Source organism: Hypanus sabinus (genome assembly GCF_030144855.1).
Source record: "Hypanus sabinus isolate sHypSab1 chromosome 1 unlocalized genomic scaffold, sHypSab1.hap1 SUPER_1_unloc_2, whole genome shotgun sequence".
Taxonomy (NCBI): domain Eukaryota; kingdom Metazoa; phylum Chordata; class Chondrichthyes; order Myliobatiformes; family Dasyatidae; genus Hypanus; species Hypanus sabinus.
Genome location: NW_026778909.1, coordinates 978574 through 994704, shown reverse-complemented (window position 1 = coordinate 994704; position 16131 = coordinate 978574). Strand labels below are relative to the sequence as shown.

The following is a 16131-nucleotide window of genomic DNA, read 5'->3' as shown; positions in this document are numbered from 1 at the left end:
ACCGTTTCGCTGAACACCGGCATTGTTCTCCAGCAGTGGCGGGATCTCCTTGTGGCCGCACACTTCAATTCCACAGACCACTCCCACTCCGACATGTCTGTCCATGGCCTCCTCTACCGTCAAGATGAGGCCACGCAGGTCGATGGAGCAATCCCTTATCTCCCGCCTAGGTAGCCTCCTTCCTGCCGGCATGAACATCCAACTCACTGACCTCCGTTGATACCCCTGCCCCCCCCTTACCCCCATCCCTATCTATTATTTCAGTCTGGTTCTCTCTCTTTTCTCCCCCCTGACTATAATCTCTATCCCCATCCCTACCTATCTTTCTCTTTTATTTCCCATAATTCTCCACCTTCCCCCTAGCCCATTTCCCTCCAACCTATCACTTCCCAGCGCTCTACTTTATCCCTCTCCCCACTTCTTATCCCCCCTTGACCATCCCATGTTACTTCACTCCTGATGAAGGGTTTTGGCCCAAAACGTCGTCACTACCTCCTCCCATAGATGCTGTCTGGCTTGCTAAGTTCTGCCAGCATTTTGTGTTTTTAACAACTTAACCTCTTGACCATGTTTTTATGTATTGAGTTGTTGCACATGATTGCCTAGTGCGTTAGCAACCAGGTGTGTAAGTGTACTCAAGAAGTGGTCACTGAGTGTACGTGCCAGTATGAATAACTTCAGTCCCTCCCGATAACTACCACCTGTTCCAGGCAGCGTCCGAGTGACTCGTTTGCACTCTTCAGCACAGGAGAAGGAAACACCTCAGGCTGTGGCTGCAGTCTGAAGCAGGGTGAGGAGCCACTGTGCAGAGATTCATTTGGAGGAAGTGGGTGGTTTCTGGGATCCTCGGCTGCCTCATGGGGTGGTTCCCTCCCTCCCACCCACAGATAGTGACTTGTGTCTGCAGTGAGATTATTAGACGTACAGCATGCGAATAGGCCTTTTGGCCCAACTTTGTGCTACCCAGTGAGCTAGTCTCACCTGTCCCGTATTACCTGCCTCCCTGCCCCTTATAACCACATGCCATCACAGACAACTCCAGTGTCCTCCTTGAGTACAGTCCCTCCTCTCCCCCCCCCCCCCCCCCAATGCCCCATATTCTGGAGGGACACCACCAGATTCTTCCTGGTCCCCTTGCATTCCAGGTTCAGCAGCCTGATTTCCCTGGAGCCGATGGTGAACACAGAGAAGTCGGCCTCCTCCCTTGTTGTGCCGCTCTTCAGTGGCCAGCCTACCTCCTCAGCAGCCTCTGTCCCACAGATCGTCACAGACACTTGCCCACATCCAGCTGTGGTATATCTGCACTGCTCCTGTACACATCTGGCTTATCCTTGGTACCAGCCTCAGGGCGGGGGGGGGGGGGGGCGAAAAAGTCACACAGCTGGGGAATAGACCCTTCAACCCACCTGGCCCATGCTGAACAGGCAGCTGTCTGCATTTTACCTACTCTCTTCTGTCAACGCACTAATTAAGATGGCTTTCAAACATTGCTAATGTGCCTACAACTTTTTCCAAATACACACATCCCTTGATTTTGTGTGTGGGCATGTGTGCGTGCAGTTCGCACCTTCTTAGTAAGGGCCTCAAAATATAGGTGAAAAAATCAGGAAAATGGGATTGAGCAAGAAATCCATCAGCCACAATTGAATGGTGGAACGGACTTCATAGGCTGGATGTGCTCCTATGTCTTACAGTCTAAGCTGTAGCTATCTGATATAAAAAGCTATATAATAGTTATTTAAAATTCTAAATGATTGCCAATCTGGGAAAGAAACTGCATTGAAACAGCCTAGCTATTGTTCCATGTCGAGTACCCTTGTTGCCTTCCTGACACTACGAAGTGGGCAATGATTATTTCATTAGTTCTTCCAAGCGTCAGTCTATAAAACTGTACAGTTGCAGAAAACTTGTTATAACCCCTGCAGACAATAACTCCAGCTTTCTGTTAATTAACCTCAACATTCTAAAGATGATTGAAAATGGCACTAAAAGTAATGATTAACATCTCTCCCGGAGCTCCAGTTTCCTCCCACATCACCAAAGAGAAGTGTGGATCCTGTGGTCGATTGCCACTCACAGCCCCACCCTGCCGAGGGGTATAATCCTGGTGGGGTGTAAAAGGCGGCGGATGGTGGGCTGAATGGCCTGTTTCACCTGCTATACTTCGATGACTAAGAAGGCTATGTGTTTCTGTATGCAACTGCTCGAGTGCGAGGACACCACCTCAAAAGGAAGGAGGAGAGGGCATACAGTCTCCAGGCAAAGGTTGGATCATCTGAAATTGGCCTTCTAAAGATTACACATCAGTTTTACTTATAACACGAACACACAGTGAAATGCATTGTTTGTGTCAGTGACCGACACAGTCCGAGGATGTGCAAGGGGCAGCCCACACTTTTGGTGCCAGTATAGTATGTCCACAGCTCATTAGCCGAACCCGTTGGTGTTTGGGATATAGGAGGAAAACCATGTGGTTATGAGGAGAATGTACAAACTCCCTTATAGGCACGTAGAATGGAGCCATTACCTATTGCAGTGGGGCAGTTAATCACAGGAAGTGTAGGTTTATTTGTTGAAGTATTTGGAGACTGAGGGGTAGATGTGAGATCTTCTCACATCAGCATTGTATTTGTAACTTTAGGGCTGAGGATCACCCTCGGGAAGGTAGGATTACATGGATGACACAAGATTGAAGGTATTTCTGTTCACTGTTCTGGCCCCTGCACTCCTCCCTGTCTCTTATGACCCCCTCCCGACCTTTACACCCCCATGACGCTGTGATTCCCTTTGGCCCCAACATCCTTCCCTCTCTGATTTTTCTCCAACCCACACAGTCCCCTACACCCCTTCTTTGCCTCTAACTTCCTGCAGCCCCTACACCCCTCCTTCTCTCTCCCCTCGTTGTACGTGCTCTGTTAACCCCTCCTTCCCTACTGGGTGCCACCTGCTCCACATGGCTTGCTGTTGACTGCAGCTGTGAGCCAGGGACCAGGCGAGAGTGCACTCTGAGCTGGTTGTGACTGGAAACCTTACGCTCTGCTGCCACTTCACTCTGTTCTCCCGACCCCCCGTGAGACGCTGCCTTGTTAGTGGGAAAGGCTTGCCTGATGCACTCTGTCCCCAGAGCTGTGCCTGCAGAGAAATTGTTTGATTGCATGAGATGTCATGAGCCAAACAACAGCCTGCCCTTGAGCACCGAGTTCACAACGAACCTGCTCCATGCGCAGTTCCTGTCTTTTGTACTGTTCACAACTTGTAGGTGAACACGCAGATAGATTATCTTTGGGTGGTGAGGTCGGAGAAGCACTGGGTGGCACAGTGGGTAAGGCCACTCACTCTGCAGACCAATATTCAATCCCGACCTTCAGCTCTGTGTGTGTGTTTCAGACTTAGATTTATCAGCACTGACTTAGATTGAGGGAAATCTCTTGTTTTGTGGCAATAGTACAGTTAACAAGACATTTTTTTGCACTTAAAAGTTACTGATACAGTAATGATTCAATCATGAGGTAGTGTTCCTGGGTTCATGGATCATTCAGAAATCTGCTTGGGGAGGAGAAGAAGCTGTTCCTGAACCGTTGCATGTGGGTCTTCAGTAAGTCCTTTCTGATGGTAGGAATTAGAGAGACATGTCCCGGATAGTGACGATTCTTAGTGATGGATGCTGCCTTCTTGAGTTATTGCCTCTTGAAGATGTCCTCGATGAGGTGGAGGGTTGTGTCCATGATGGAGATGCTTGAGTGCACAACTGAATGGGGCCCCTTGTGTTCCGTGTGCTGGAGCCTCCATACAGGGCAGTGATGCAACCGGTCAGAATGCGCTGCACTGTACTTCTGTGGAAAATTTACAGGAGTCTTTTGATGACCATACCAAATCTCCTCAAGCTCCTTACCAAGTGGAGCGGCTGTCACGCTGCCTTCACCAATGTGTTTGGCCCAGAATAGATCCTCTGAAATCTCTGTGCACACAGGTTTTGCATGTAACGGTTGGGTTTCCCCCGACATACTCCAGTTTTCCTCTCACATGCGGAGTCATCTATTTTAATCTGCCCCTCTACTGTATGGGTGAGGGAAAGAATCAGGGTCGGAGGGGAGACTTGATGGGAGCAAGGTTGAAATGCAATAAAAACAGTTATAAGTTGCTGTTTCAGAGCTGATACAGGCTTGGTGGGCGAAGGGCCAGTTTCCATGCTGTACCTTGCTATGATTTAACAAGAGAGGAACTGAATGGTGTGTTCCTTGTCTGATCGAGGTGAGCTGACAGCTGTTTGTGAAACTGTGGCAGTCTCTGACATAGTGAAGGTCTTTCAGTGGTGTGAACCAGCGGTTCAAAGACTCGACTGCACAGGAGATGGTGTAGGGGAGATTCTCCATGGTGTTACTTGGGACAAAGCATTCCAGTGACGCAAGAGAGGACGGGTCTATTCCCCCCGGGGTCGGTGGGGGAGATCCTGACTGAGGTGTACAGTATTAAAGGGGCATGAGAAGCTTAATAGTAGAATGTGTGTTTAAATTGGGAGGTTTAGAGGGAACCTGAATGGGAATATTTCACCCCAATTCTAGAGGAGGGGTTGGAAGTTGGAACACTGCTCTGAAGGGGTGGTGGAGGGCAGGGACGTAATATCAGGTTCATTATCACTGATATTCAAAGGTAGTAGCTTTGTGCCAGCAGTACATTGCAGGACAAAATACACAATAACATTGAAGTGCAAAATAGTTTTCTGGACTGTTCAGAAATCAGATGGCAGAGTGCAAGTTGTTACTGAATTCCTAAGTGTGGAATCTTCGGGCTCCTGTGCCTCCTTCCTGTTGGTAGTACTGAGAAGAGGGCATGTCCTCAGTGGGGAGGATCCTTCATAATGATGCTGTTGCCTTGAAGATGTCCTTGATGGTGGGGTGATTTTGTTAATGGAGAAAGAAAAGTCAAAGTAAATTTATTATCAAAATCTGTCTGTCAGAATATACTACCTTGAGATTCATTCTCTTGCAGGCATTTATGGAAAATAAAGAAATGCAATGGAATTTTTGAAAAATTATGCATAAATAAATACTGAAAGCATCATACAAAAGCTAAATCATGCAAGTAAAAAAATATATTAATAAAACAGTGAAATATAGTTGTAGAATCCTTGAAGTTGAGTCTGTAGGTTTGAAATCATTTTGAAGTTGCAGTGAGTGAAGTTGTCCACACCAGTTCAGGAACCCCGATCGTTGAAGGGTAATAACTGTCTGAACCTGCTAGTGTGGGACCTAAGGCTTCTGTACTCCGTGAGAAGAGAGCATGGCCTGGATGGTGGGGGTCTGGATGATGCTGCTTTCTCATGGCAGCACGCTATTTAAATGTACTCAGTGGTGGGAAGGGCTTTGCCTGTGATGGTCTGTGCTATATCCACTCCTGCGTAAGCAAAACTGACATCTCCTCTGAACCTACTTCCAAGCACATTAAAACTGTGCCCTCTCGCGCTAGCCATTTCAGCCCTGGGAAAAAGCCTCTGACTACTCACACGATCAGTACCTCTTATCTTGTACACCTCTCATCCTCCATCGCTCCAAGGAGAAAAGGCTGAGTTCACTGAACTTATTCTCATAAGGTATGCTCCCCATTCCAGGCAACATCCTTGTAAATCTCCTCTGCACGTCCTTCCTGTAGTGAGGCGACCAGAATTGAGCACAGTACTCCCAAATGGGGAGTCCTGACAAGGGTCCTATATCGCTGCAATATTACCTTTTGGCTCTTAAACTCAATCCCATGACTGACGAAGGCCAGTGCATCGTATGCCGCCTTAACCCCAGAGTCAACCTGCATAGCAGCATTGCATGTCCTATGGACTCGGACCCCAAGATCCCTCTGATCCTCCACACTGTCAAGGGTCTTGCCATTAATGCTATATTCTGCCATCATATTTGACCTACCAAAGTGAACCATCTTACACTTCATTTGTGTTGAACTCCATCTGCCACTTCTCAGCCTTGTTTTGCAACCTATCAATGTCCCGCTATAACCTCTGACAGCCCTCCACACTATCCACAACACCCCGGACCTTTGTGTCATCAGCAAATTTACTAACCCATCTCTCCACTTCCTCATCCAGGTCATTTATAAAAGTCACGAAGGGTAGGGGTCACAGAACAGATCCCTGAGGCACCCCACTGGTCACCGACCTCCATGTAGAATATGACCCGACTACAACCACTCTTTGCCTTCTGTGGGCTAGCGAGTTCTCGATCCACAAAGCAATGTCCCCTTGGATCCCATGCCTCCTTACTTTCTCAATAAGCCCTATCCTATTTAAAATTTTGTTTTGCATACTGTTTGTACTGATCAGATCATTACACCATGCATTAAGGTAGAACAAGTTAAAACAATAAGTGCAAAATAAACAGTGATTCTGTTCAACACACACAAAATGCTGGAGGAGCTCAGCAGGTCAAGCAGCATCTATGGAAAAGAGTACAGCCAGCGTTTCTAACCAAGACCCCTCGAAGGGTCTCAGTCCGAAACATCGGCGGTACTATTTTCCATAAGATGCAGCCTGGTCTGCTGAGTTCCTCCAGCATTTTGTGTGTGTTGCTGTGAAGTAAGAAACTGGGAGGTGAGAGGTGGAAGAGATAAAGGGCTAAAGAAGGAATGTGATAGGGGAGGACAGTGGACTTGAGGAGAAAGGACAGGAGGAGGAGAACCAGAGGCAAGTGAGAGAATAAAGTGTAACACCTACAGAGAAAGCGTAGTGTAGACAGACAATAATGTGCATCCCCATGTTTTTGCTTTTGGATTGTGGCATGAAAGGATTGAGAGACAAAAATGAGGAAAATGCTAGAGCATCGTGGTCATAGGCAGACAGGGTGGAGGAGAAGGTGTTTAGCATGCTGACCTTCTTCATCAGTCAGGCACTGAGTACAGGAGCTGGGATGTAATACTGCTGTACAGAACGTTGGTGGGACCACACAGACTATTGTGTGTAATATTGGTTTCCCTGTGCTGTTGGAAAGGTGGCACTAAATTGGACTCTGCAGAGAAGATTTCAGATCAGATTTAATATCACTGGCATATGTCATGAAATTAGTGTTGCAGCAGCAGTCTATTGCAATACATAAAAATAAAAAAGAATACGTAAATTGTGGTAATATATATACCAGCTGTACCCCTCCATACCAGATGGCGATGCAACCGGTCTGCTCTCCATGGTAGACATTTGCACAAGTCTTTGGTGACACGCCAAGTCCCCTGAAACTCGCAATACCGTGCCTTTTTTGTAATTATATCAATATGTTAGGTCTAGGATGGATCTTCAGATATGTTGAGGTGTATCCAGGAACTTGAAGCTGCTCACCCTTTCCACTTCTGATCGCTTGATGAAGACTGTTATGTGTATGTCGCCTTGACTTCCCCTTCCTGACGTCCACAATCAGTTCCTCAGTCTCACTAGCATTGAGTGCATGATTGTTGCTGCGATGCCTCTCAATTAGCTGATCTACCTCGCTCCTGTATGCCGCCTTGTTACCATTTGAAATTTTCCCAGTAGTAGTGTCATCAGAAAATTTATAGATGGCGTTTGAGCGGTGCTTGTAGGGTAGAGTAGAGCAGTGGGCTAAGTACATGTCCTTGAGGTGTGCCAGTGTTGATTGACAGTGAGGAGGAAATGTTATCTCTGATCTGCACTGACTGCGGTCTCCTGGTGAGCTGCAGAGAGAGATACGGAGGCCTATGTTTTGGATTTGCAGGGATGTTGCCAGGACCTGAGGGCCTGAATTATAGGGAGAAGTTGGACAGGCTAGGGCTTTATTAGGAGTGCAGGAGGCCTTACAGAGGTGTTGTGGTGAACTACATATACCTGTCTGGACACGCCCCCCCCCGCTGACTGCTCCTGTGGCTCCTCCCACACCCCCCGGTATAAAGGCGATTGGAGACACAGCCCTGGCCTCAGTCTCCAGGATGTAGTGCGGTGGTCAATTGCTGCTTGTTCTTTCTTCCAGTCAATAAAAGCCTATATCTCGCCTCACGTCTCCAAGAGTTATTGATGGTGCATCAGGTGTATAACATCATGGTGGGCATAGACGGGGTGAACACGCACAGTCTTTGTCCCAGGTCTGGGTATTTAAGAACTAGGACATGAGTTTAGGTGAAAGATTGGAAGAGGACCGGAGGGGCAGCCACATGAAGGGGTTGGTCCACACGTGGAATGAGCTGGCAGAGGCAGGTCCATTAACAACATTTAAAAGACACTTGGACAGGTACGTGGATAGGGAAGGCTTAGAGTCAAAGCAAGCAAATGGGGCAGGCATAGGTGGGCATGTAGCAGAGGGCTGGTTTCTGTGTGGTGTGACTGACTCAGTCAGGTATGGTAATTTGTGGCTAATGCATATATTGTGGTTCAGGTTTGCATTCTTGAAAGTACTGACTGGATAAATAAAAAAAAGCTTACAGACAGAAGGTGTGGGCCAAATGTAGGTAAATGGGACCAATGTTGATGAAAATTCTGGTTGTCCATCATTAAAAGCTCTCATTACTTGGGACCTGCCCTCTTCTTATTACTGCTATCATGTAGGAAGTACAGATGCCTGAAAGCCCACAACTCAGCTATTCAGGAACAACTTCTCCCATTGTGCTTTCAGATGGCCGACCAGTTCATGAACCCATGAACACTACAGTCTCGCTGTTCTGTTATGCACTATTTATTTATTGTAACTAATAGTAATCTTTGTTACCGTACTGCTGTCACAAAACAGATTTCACGATGCTTGTCTCTATTAATAAATCTGATTCTGATTGCTGTAGATGGAACCTCAACTTCACTGTGGCCCTTGCACCTGATTGTCTACCTGCAATGCACTTTCTCTGTAACTGTAACACTTAATTCTGCAATCTGTTTACCCTTCTCTCTCTATATTTTTATATTTCTAACATAATTTAGTAATTTTTGTCTTGCACTGACACATCAGTGATATTAAACCTGAGTTTGTATCAGACCAGAGAAATCTCTGTGTTGACTGCTGGAAGATGGGATTGGTGGGAGTGGGCCAGCAAAGGACAATGGGCTGAAGGGCATGACTCCCTTGACCCTGTGCAATTCTGTGCCTGGGACAGCTGGCCACAGAGATTTGGGAGAGGCTTCACAGAAAGCTGACTGCCACAGGCAGTGCAGAAGTGTGTTTGGAGGGGGATGTGTTCATGCGAGGGAGGAGACTGGCAGGCAACACCGACTGGTTCGGCTTGTTCCCGTGCTGCAGTGGGCGTGTCCCGCTTCACACCCTCTCCGCTAACCCTTCCAGGTTAGTCAAATCAACTTCTTTGTCCCTGCTGATCAGACTGCAGAGCACGCTCCAATGGGAAGCTTCCAAGATGAGCCTGGTGGGGAATTGGCAAAGCCCCACATACCTGGCCGTTTGGATGTTCCACAGAGTTCTCCAGGCTGTCTGCAGATGATTTCCAGGGTAAGGGTTCATTCAGGTAGCCTCGATTGGGGAGGGGGAAGGGAGGTGCTGTTACCTCCTCCTCCCTCTGGAGCAGGTGTGCAGGGCCTCTGACTGATATACAGCCTCTTGATCTAAATTTAACACTCTCTCTTTTTCTCTTTTCTCTCTTTCTCTTTTCTCTCTCTTTCTCTTTTTCTCTCCTTTTCTCTCTTTCTCTCCTTTTCTCTCTCTCTCTCTCCTCTCTCTTTCTCTCCGTCTTTTTCTCTCTCTCTCCTTTTCTCTCTTTCTCTCTCTCCTCTCTCTCTTTCTCTCTGTCTCTCTCTCTCTTTCTCCCTCTCTCTTTCTCCCTCTCTTTCTCTCACTCTCTCTTTCTCCTTCTCTCCCCCTCTTCCCCCTCCCCCCTCTCTCCCCCCTCTCTCCCCCCTCTCTCCCCCCTCTCTCCCCCCTCTCTCCCCCCTCTCTCCCCCCTCTCTCCCCCCTCTCTCCCCCCTCTCTCCCCCTCTCTCCCCCCTCTCTCCCCCCTCTCTCCCCCCTCTCTCCCCCCTCTCTCCCCCCTCTCTCCCCCCTCTCTCCCCCCTCTCTCCCCCCTCTCTCCCCCCTCTCTCCCCCTCTCTCCCCCCTCTCTCCCCCCTCCCCCCCTCCCCCCCTCTCCCCCCCTCTCCCCCTCCCCCCCTCTCCCCCCCTCTCCCCCTCCCCCCCTCTCCCCCCCTCTCCCCCCCCTCTCCCCCCCTCTCCCCCCCCTCTCCCCCCCCTCTCCCCCCTCTCCCCCCCCTCTCCCCCCCCTCTCCCCCCCCTCTCCCCCCCTCTCCCCCCCTCTCCCCCCCCTGTCCCCCCTCTGTCCCCCCTCTGTCCCCCCTCTCCCTCCCCCTCTCCCCCCCTCCCCCCTCCCCCCCTCCCCCCTCCCCCCTCTCCCCCCCTCTCCCCCTCTCTCTCCCCCCCTCTTTCTCTCCCCCCCCCCCGGCTAGCTCCCTCGTGTGCAAGCTCCCTCTCTCCCTCAGCTTCTCACATGCACGCTCTTCTTTCTTACTCTTTTTTTTCCTCTTTTTCTCTCTCTCTCTCTTTCTCTTTATTGTTGAATTAAAACGTTTAACCCAGATTGAGGGGCTGTGAGTAGCAGATTTGAAATAAAATCAGGCAGTGCTGGAAACTAAGAATTTTTTCACTGACATTTTGTGAAACTAGAACTCGATGTCATCAGTTAATGGTTAAAGGTGATATTATTCAGATTAACCTGAGGGGGAACTTGTTCCCTCAGAGGGCGGTGGGAGTGTGGAATGGCTTGTCAGTGGAAATGGTGGATGTGCATTTAAGTGCAATTTAGATAGGTACATGGATTGGAGGGGTGGAGAGCTATGGTGCAGGTCAGTGAGAGGAGGCAGATTTAAAGCTTGGTATGGGCCGAAGGGAATGTTTCTGTGTTTTGGTGATCTGTGACTTTAAAACGGCGTGTCGTGCGGCATCTGGTAATGTGACTCCTATGTATAGGACTGCAAGAGGTTGCAGGTGGTCTCAGACAGCTCAATCATAGACAATCTCCCCACCATCGAAGACTTCTTCAATGGCTGGTACCTCAGAAAGGCAGCATCCTAAGGATAGGTTGAGCAAAATAGGACTTTCTCTTTGGAGCGAGGTGCAGAGGGTGATAAAGTCATGGGTTGAATGGACAGTCAGAAACATTTTCCCAGGGTTGAAGTGGCGAGTACAACGGGGCATAATTTCAGGCTGATGGAGTAAAGTACAAAGAGGATGTCAAAGCTAAGTTAACACACTGTCGCAAGTGGTGGTAGAGGAAGATGCATTAGGAACATTTAATGGACTCTAAGGCACATGGATGAAAGAAAAATGGAGAGCGATGGAGAAGGGAAGTTTCAGATTGAACTTAGAGACCAGCGCTGTTCTCTGTTCCGTGTTCCATCATTAAGGGCCCTTGCCATCCTAGGAATGCTGTCTTCTCATTGCCATTAGGGCAGAGTTACAGGAGCCTGAAGACCTACAGGAGCAATCTCGGAACAGCTTTTTCCCCTCCTCCGTGAGATAGCTTGCACTCTTAGTGTTTATTTTTTTGGTAGCTTGTGGTGATTTTTTTGTAGATCTTGCATTGTAATGCTGCCACGAACAATAAATTATATCAAAGAGTTGAGGGAGCTGGTTGGTATGGAGAAGTGGAGGGGAGCTTGAAAGCAGTGGTTGAGTCCGGTTGAGGAGAGTTTGATTGGCAGATGGAGGGGTGGAGAGTGACCGAGGCTGGGAGGCAATTGCCCTCGAGGCAAAGCAAGCTGGCCCGATGAAGTGAGGGGGAATGGAGTAGGCTTGGGGACTTGTGGATTTCACCATGAGGATGGCGTGTTTTTTGGATTTCCTTCCCCTAGACTTCTGTGGAGGGTTCCAAGTTCAATCAGCACCATTACTCTTTGTTTTTAGAAATAATGTGGATTTAAGTGTACCAAGGAAGGCTTACATTGGTTTACTATTGTCACAGGTACCAAGATACAGTAAAAAGTTTGTCTTGCAGACTTCATACAGATCAGATCATTAGACAGTGCAATGAGGTGGAACAAGGTAAAACAATAATAGAATGCGGAATAAAGTGTAACAGAAGGCATAAGGGCACAACAGTGTAGATTGTGAGGTCGAGAGCCCAATCTTTCTGTTAAGAGTGGGGTGGAAGCTGTTCTTGAGCCTTTCTGGCTTTTGTATCTTCTACCTGATGGGATGGGGGAGATGAAAGTAAGTCCGTGGTGGGAGGGGTCTTTGATTATGCTGGCTGAATTTCCAAGGCAGTGGAAATTGTAGATATAATCCATGGAGGGGAGGCTGTTGTTTTTGTGATGTGATGAGCTGATTCGTAAATTTGTAGAATATTCTGTAAAAGGTGGTATCATAGAAAGTGAAGGAGGCTGCCGTAAATTATGGGGGCAACTTGATCAGCTTGAAAAATGGGCCAAAGTATGGCAAACCAAGGTAGGGTATACAACAAAATGGCAGATCCCCCGGGAGCGTTATGGGCAGAGGTCCTAGGAATATGGGTCCGTACTTCCCTGAAATTGATGTTGTAGGTAGACAGGGTTGAAGATGGCATTTGGCATTCTGGCCTACATCAGTCAGGGCACTGCGTACAGAGAGCTAGGATGTCGTGTTACAGCTGTACAGGATTAGACCATGAGATTTAGGAGCAGAATTAGGCCATTTGGCCCATTGTCTGCTCCGCCATTCCATCATGGCTGGTTTATTACTCTTAACACCATTCTCCTGCCACCTGCTCGTAGTCATTGACACTTTTATTAATCAAGAACCTGTCAAACTCCGCTGTAAATATATGTAATGTCTTGGCTTCTATAGCTGCTTGGCACGCATTCCACAGGTTCACCACCTTCTGGCGAAAGAAATTTGTCCTTGTCTCTGTTCTGAAGAGGCATCTTTGTATTTTGAGGCTGTGTCCTTTGGTCCTAGACTCTCCCACTATTGGAGACATTCTCTCCCCATCCACTTTATCTAGGCCTATTGAAATATTCAATAGGTTTCAATGAGATTCTTCCCTTGCTCTTCTGAACTCCAGTGAGTACAGTATTCTCATACGTTATCCTAGCACATCCTTTCTTAGATAAGGAGTCCAAGTCTGAATGCCTAAGGAAGCATTACATCCTTTCTTTTATATGCTAGTTGCCTTGATGTGAATGCTAACATTGTGTTTGCCTTTCTTACCACATTCTCAATCTACAAGTTGACCTTTTGGAGGACAAGGATTCCCAAGTCCTTTTGAACCTTAGTAGAAAACCATAGTAGTTGAAAGACATCATTCCCCACCCCCATGTACAAAAAAAAAGCAACACAAAAACTTGCAAACCCCACCTCTCCTCACTCTCTTGCACAAAAGCCAACAGATCACCCAAACCCCCAGCCTGCCAGTCGGCAACAAGAAAGAATGGGCAAGAACACAGGATAAAAAATAGAACTGAAAGAGGTCAATACAGTCCAATCCATAAAACTCAAAATTTCGATAACATTTCTGACATCGGGATCTAGCGGCCCCTCCGAGGGCGGTGACTCGAACCAGTGGCCGCTCTGAGAACCACTCACTCCCCTCTGCATTTGCTTTGATGTTTCAATCTTCCTTGATGCTTTGATTGGCAAGAAGTGTACTCGATCATGGCCCCTTGTCTCGTTGCTGAACTTCTCGTTGTGTTAGCCCATGCTCACACTTCTGGAGTTTTCCTGAGGACAACAGAGCTAGCTAGAGACAACAGAACGCTAGCTCTTCCAATCGAACCACAAACCAGGGACATCAGAATGCTAGCTCTCCCGAACGAACCACAAACCAGGGACAACAGAACGCTAGCTCTCCCGAACGAAACACAAACCAGGGACAACAGAACGCTAGCTCTCCCGATTGAACCACAAACCAGGGACAACAGAACGCTAGCTCTCCCGAACGAACCACAAACCAGGGACAACAGAACGCTAGCTCTCCCGTTCGAACCACAAACTAAGTCACAAGCTCCAACAGTTTCTAAAACAAAATCAAGATAAAAAGAATAATTAGTAGAAAGCTGAAGTGATTGACTGTTTGCAAGATGACCCGAGGAATCATTGTTTGCTGGTGCCATATTGTTTAGACAATCTGAATTTGCTCCCTGTTTGGAAAATAGGCTATGCCTTTATTCCTTCTATGAAAGTGTATGATGGTGCACCTTCTAGCACTGAATTCCATCTCCCACTTCTTTGCCCATTCTCCTCACCTGACCAAGTCCTTCTGCAAACTTCCTGCTTCCCCAATACCACCTGTCTTCGTATCCCCAAAAACTTAGCCATAAAGCCATCAATTCCATCAACCAAGTCATTGATGTGTATAATATGAAAAGAAATGGCCTCAACACCGACTGTCGTGGAACACCACTAGTCCCTGGCAGCCAATCCGTAGATGCTGGTTAGACTGGGAAAGACCTAATAAAGGGGAGAGATTTACAAAGGTACTGCCAGGACTTGAGGCTCTGAGTTACAGAGAGAGGAGGATGCACTAAGATGTTATTCCTTGGAACCTAGGAGATTGGGGGAAGGGGTGAATATCATCATGAAGTGCAGAGCTCGAGTGAATGCATACAGCCTTTTTCTGGGTGCACCAGTAGTGTAGCCGTTAGCATGACATTATTACAACTGGAGGTGTTTTGGAGTTCAATTCTAGCACTGTTTTTTGTGAGGAGTCTCTGTACCTTCACTGTGGAATGTGTGGGTTTTTCCTGGGTTCTCCGGTTTCCTCCCACAGTCCAAGACGTACCGTGTAGAGTCATAGAGAAGCACAGCACAAAAACAGGCCCTTCAGTCCATCTAGTCCATACCAAAACCACTTAAACTACCTAGTCCTATTGACCTGCACCGGGACCATAGCCCTCCATACCCACACTATCCATGTACCTATCCAAACCTCTCCTAAATGTTGAATTTGAGCTCACATGCAGCACTTGTGCTGGGCAGCTCATTCCACGTTCTCACAACCTTCTGAGTGAAGAAGTTCCTCAATCTTCTCACCTTTCACCCTCAACCCATGACCTCAGTGGAAAAGGTCTGCTTGCATTTACACTATCTATACCTTTCATAATTTGTATACCTCGATCAAATCTCCCCTCAATCATCTGCATTCTAAAGAATTCAGTCATAATCTATTCAATCATTCTTTACAACTGGAGTTGTCCATACCCAGCAATTCTCTCAATCTCTTTTGTAGGTAGGTGACCAAAACTGCACACAATACTCCATATTGGGCCTTCCCAATGTCTTGTTCAACTTCAATATTACATCCCAAATCCTGTACTCAATACATTGATTTATGAAGACGAATTTTCAAAGCTTTTTTTTTTACCTACCTGTCATACCACTTACATTGAATTATGGGCCCTTTGTTCTACCACACTCCTCAGTGCCCTACCACTCTGTGTAAGATCCACCCTCGATGGTCCTACCAAAGTTGCACGTGCCTGCAATAAATATCATCTGCCATTTTTCAGAGCCTCAATATCTCTTGAAAATCAAGATTCACTACACTTGTTATCTTTACCTTTTATTTTGACAGGCACATACAAGCTTTGTACTCTCAAAATTTCATTTTTGAAGGACTTCCACTTATCAAGTAAACTTTTGCTAGAAAACAGCCTTGTCCCAATCCACATTTGCCAGATCGTTTCTGATACCATCGAAATTGGCCTTTCTCCAATTTAGAATCTCAACCCGAGGACCAGATCTATCCTTTTGCGTATTTATTTTGAAACTAATAGCAGATCGAGTATCTCATGCCCTCTCATTGGAACTCCTACATACTGATAAAGGAAACTTTCTTGAACACATTTGACAGACTCTATCCCATTAAGTCCTTTCATAGTCTGGGATTCCTAGTCAATATGTGGAAAGTTATATCACCTACCATAACAACCTCGTGTTTCTCACAGCAGTGTGCGATCTCTTTACAAATATGTTCCATTAACGCCCTAGGACTGCGTGATCTGTAATATAGCTCCAATAATGTGATCATACCTTTCTTGTTTCTCAGTTCCACCCTCAACACCTCGGTGGTCGTGTTCTCCAGTCTGAACTGACGGAGCCTGTACGTCAAACAGAAAGACTGCAAGTTGAGTGTCAAAGAACACTGAGGCTGTCTACAAGAAGGATCAGAGCCGTCTCTATTTCCTGAGGAGACTGAGGTCCTTTAACATCTGCCGGACGATGCTGA

The 16131-nt window shown here is 47.3% G+C and overlaps 1 protein-coding gene across 1 annotated transcript in view; it reads left to right on the top strand.

Moving 5' to 3' along the window:
• The window catches only part of LOC132385393 (histone-lysine N-methyltransferase 2B-like), a 292547-nt gene that overhangs the window by 18569 nt on the left and 257847 nt on the right, over positions 1 to 16131 (top strand). The gene's annotated exons all lie outside the window — the stretch shown is intronic.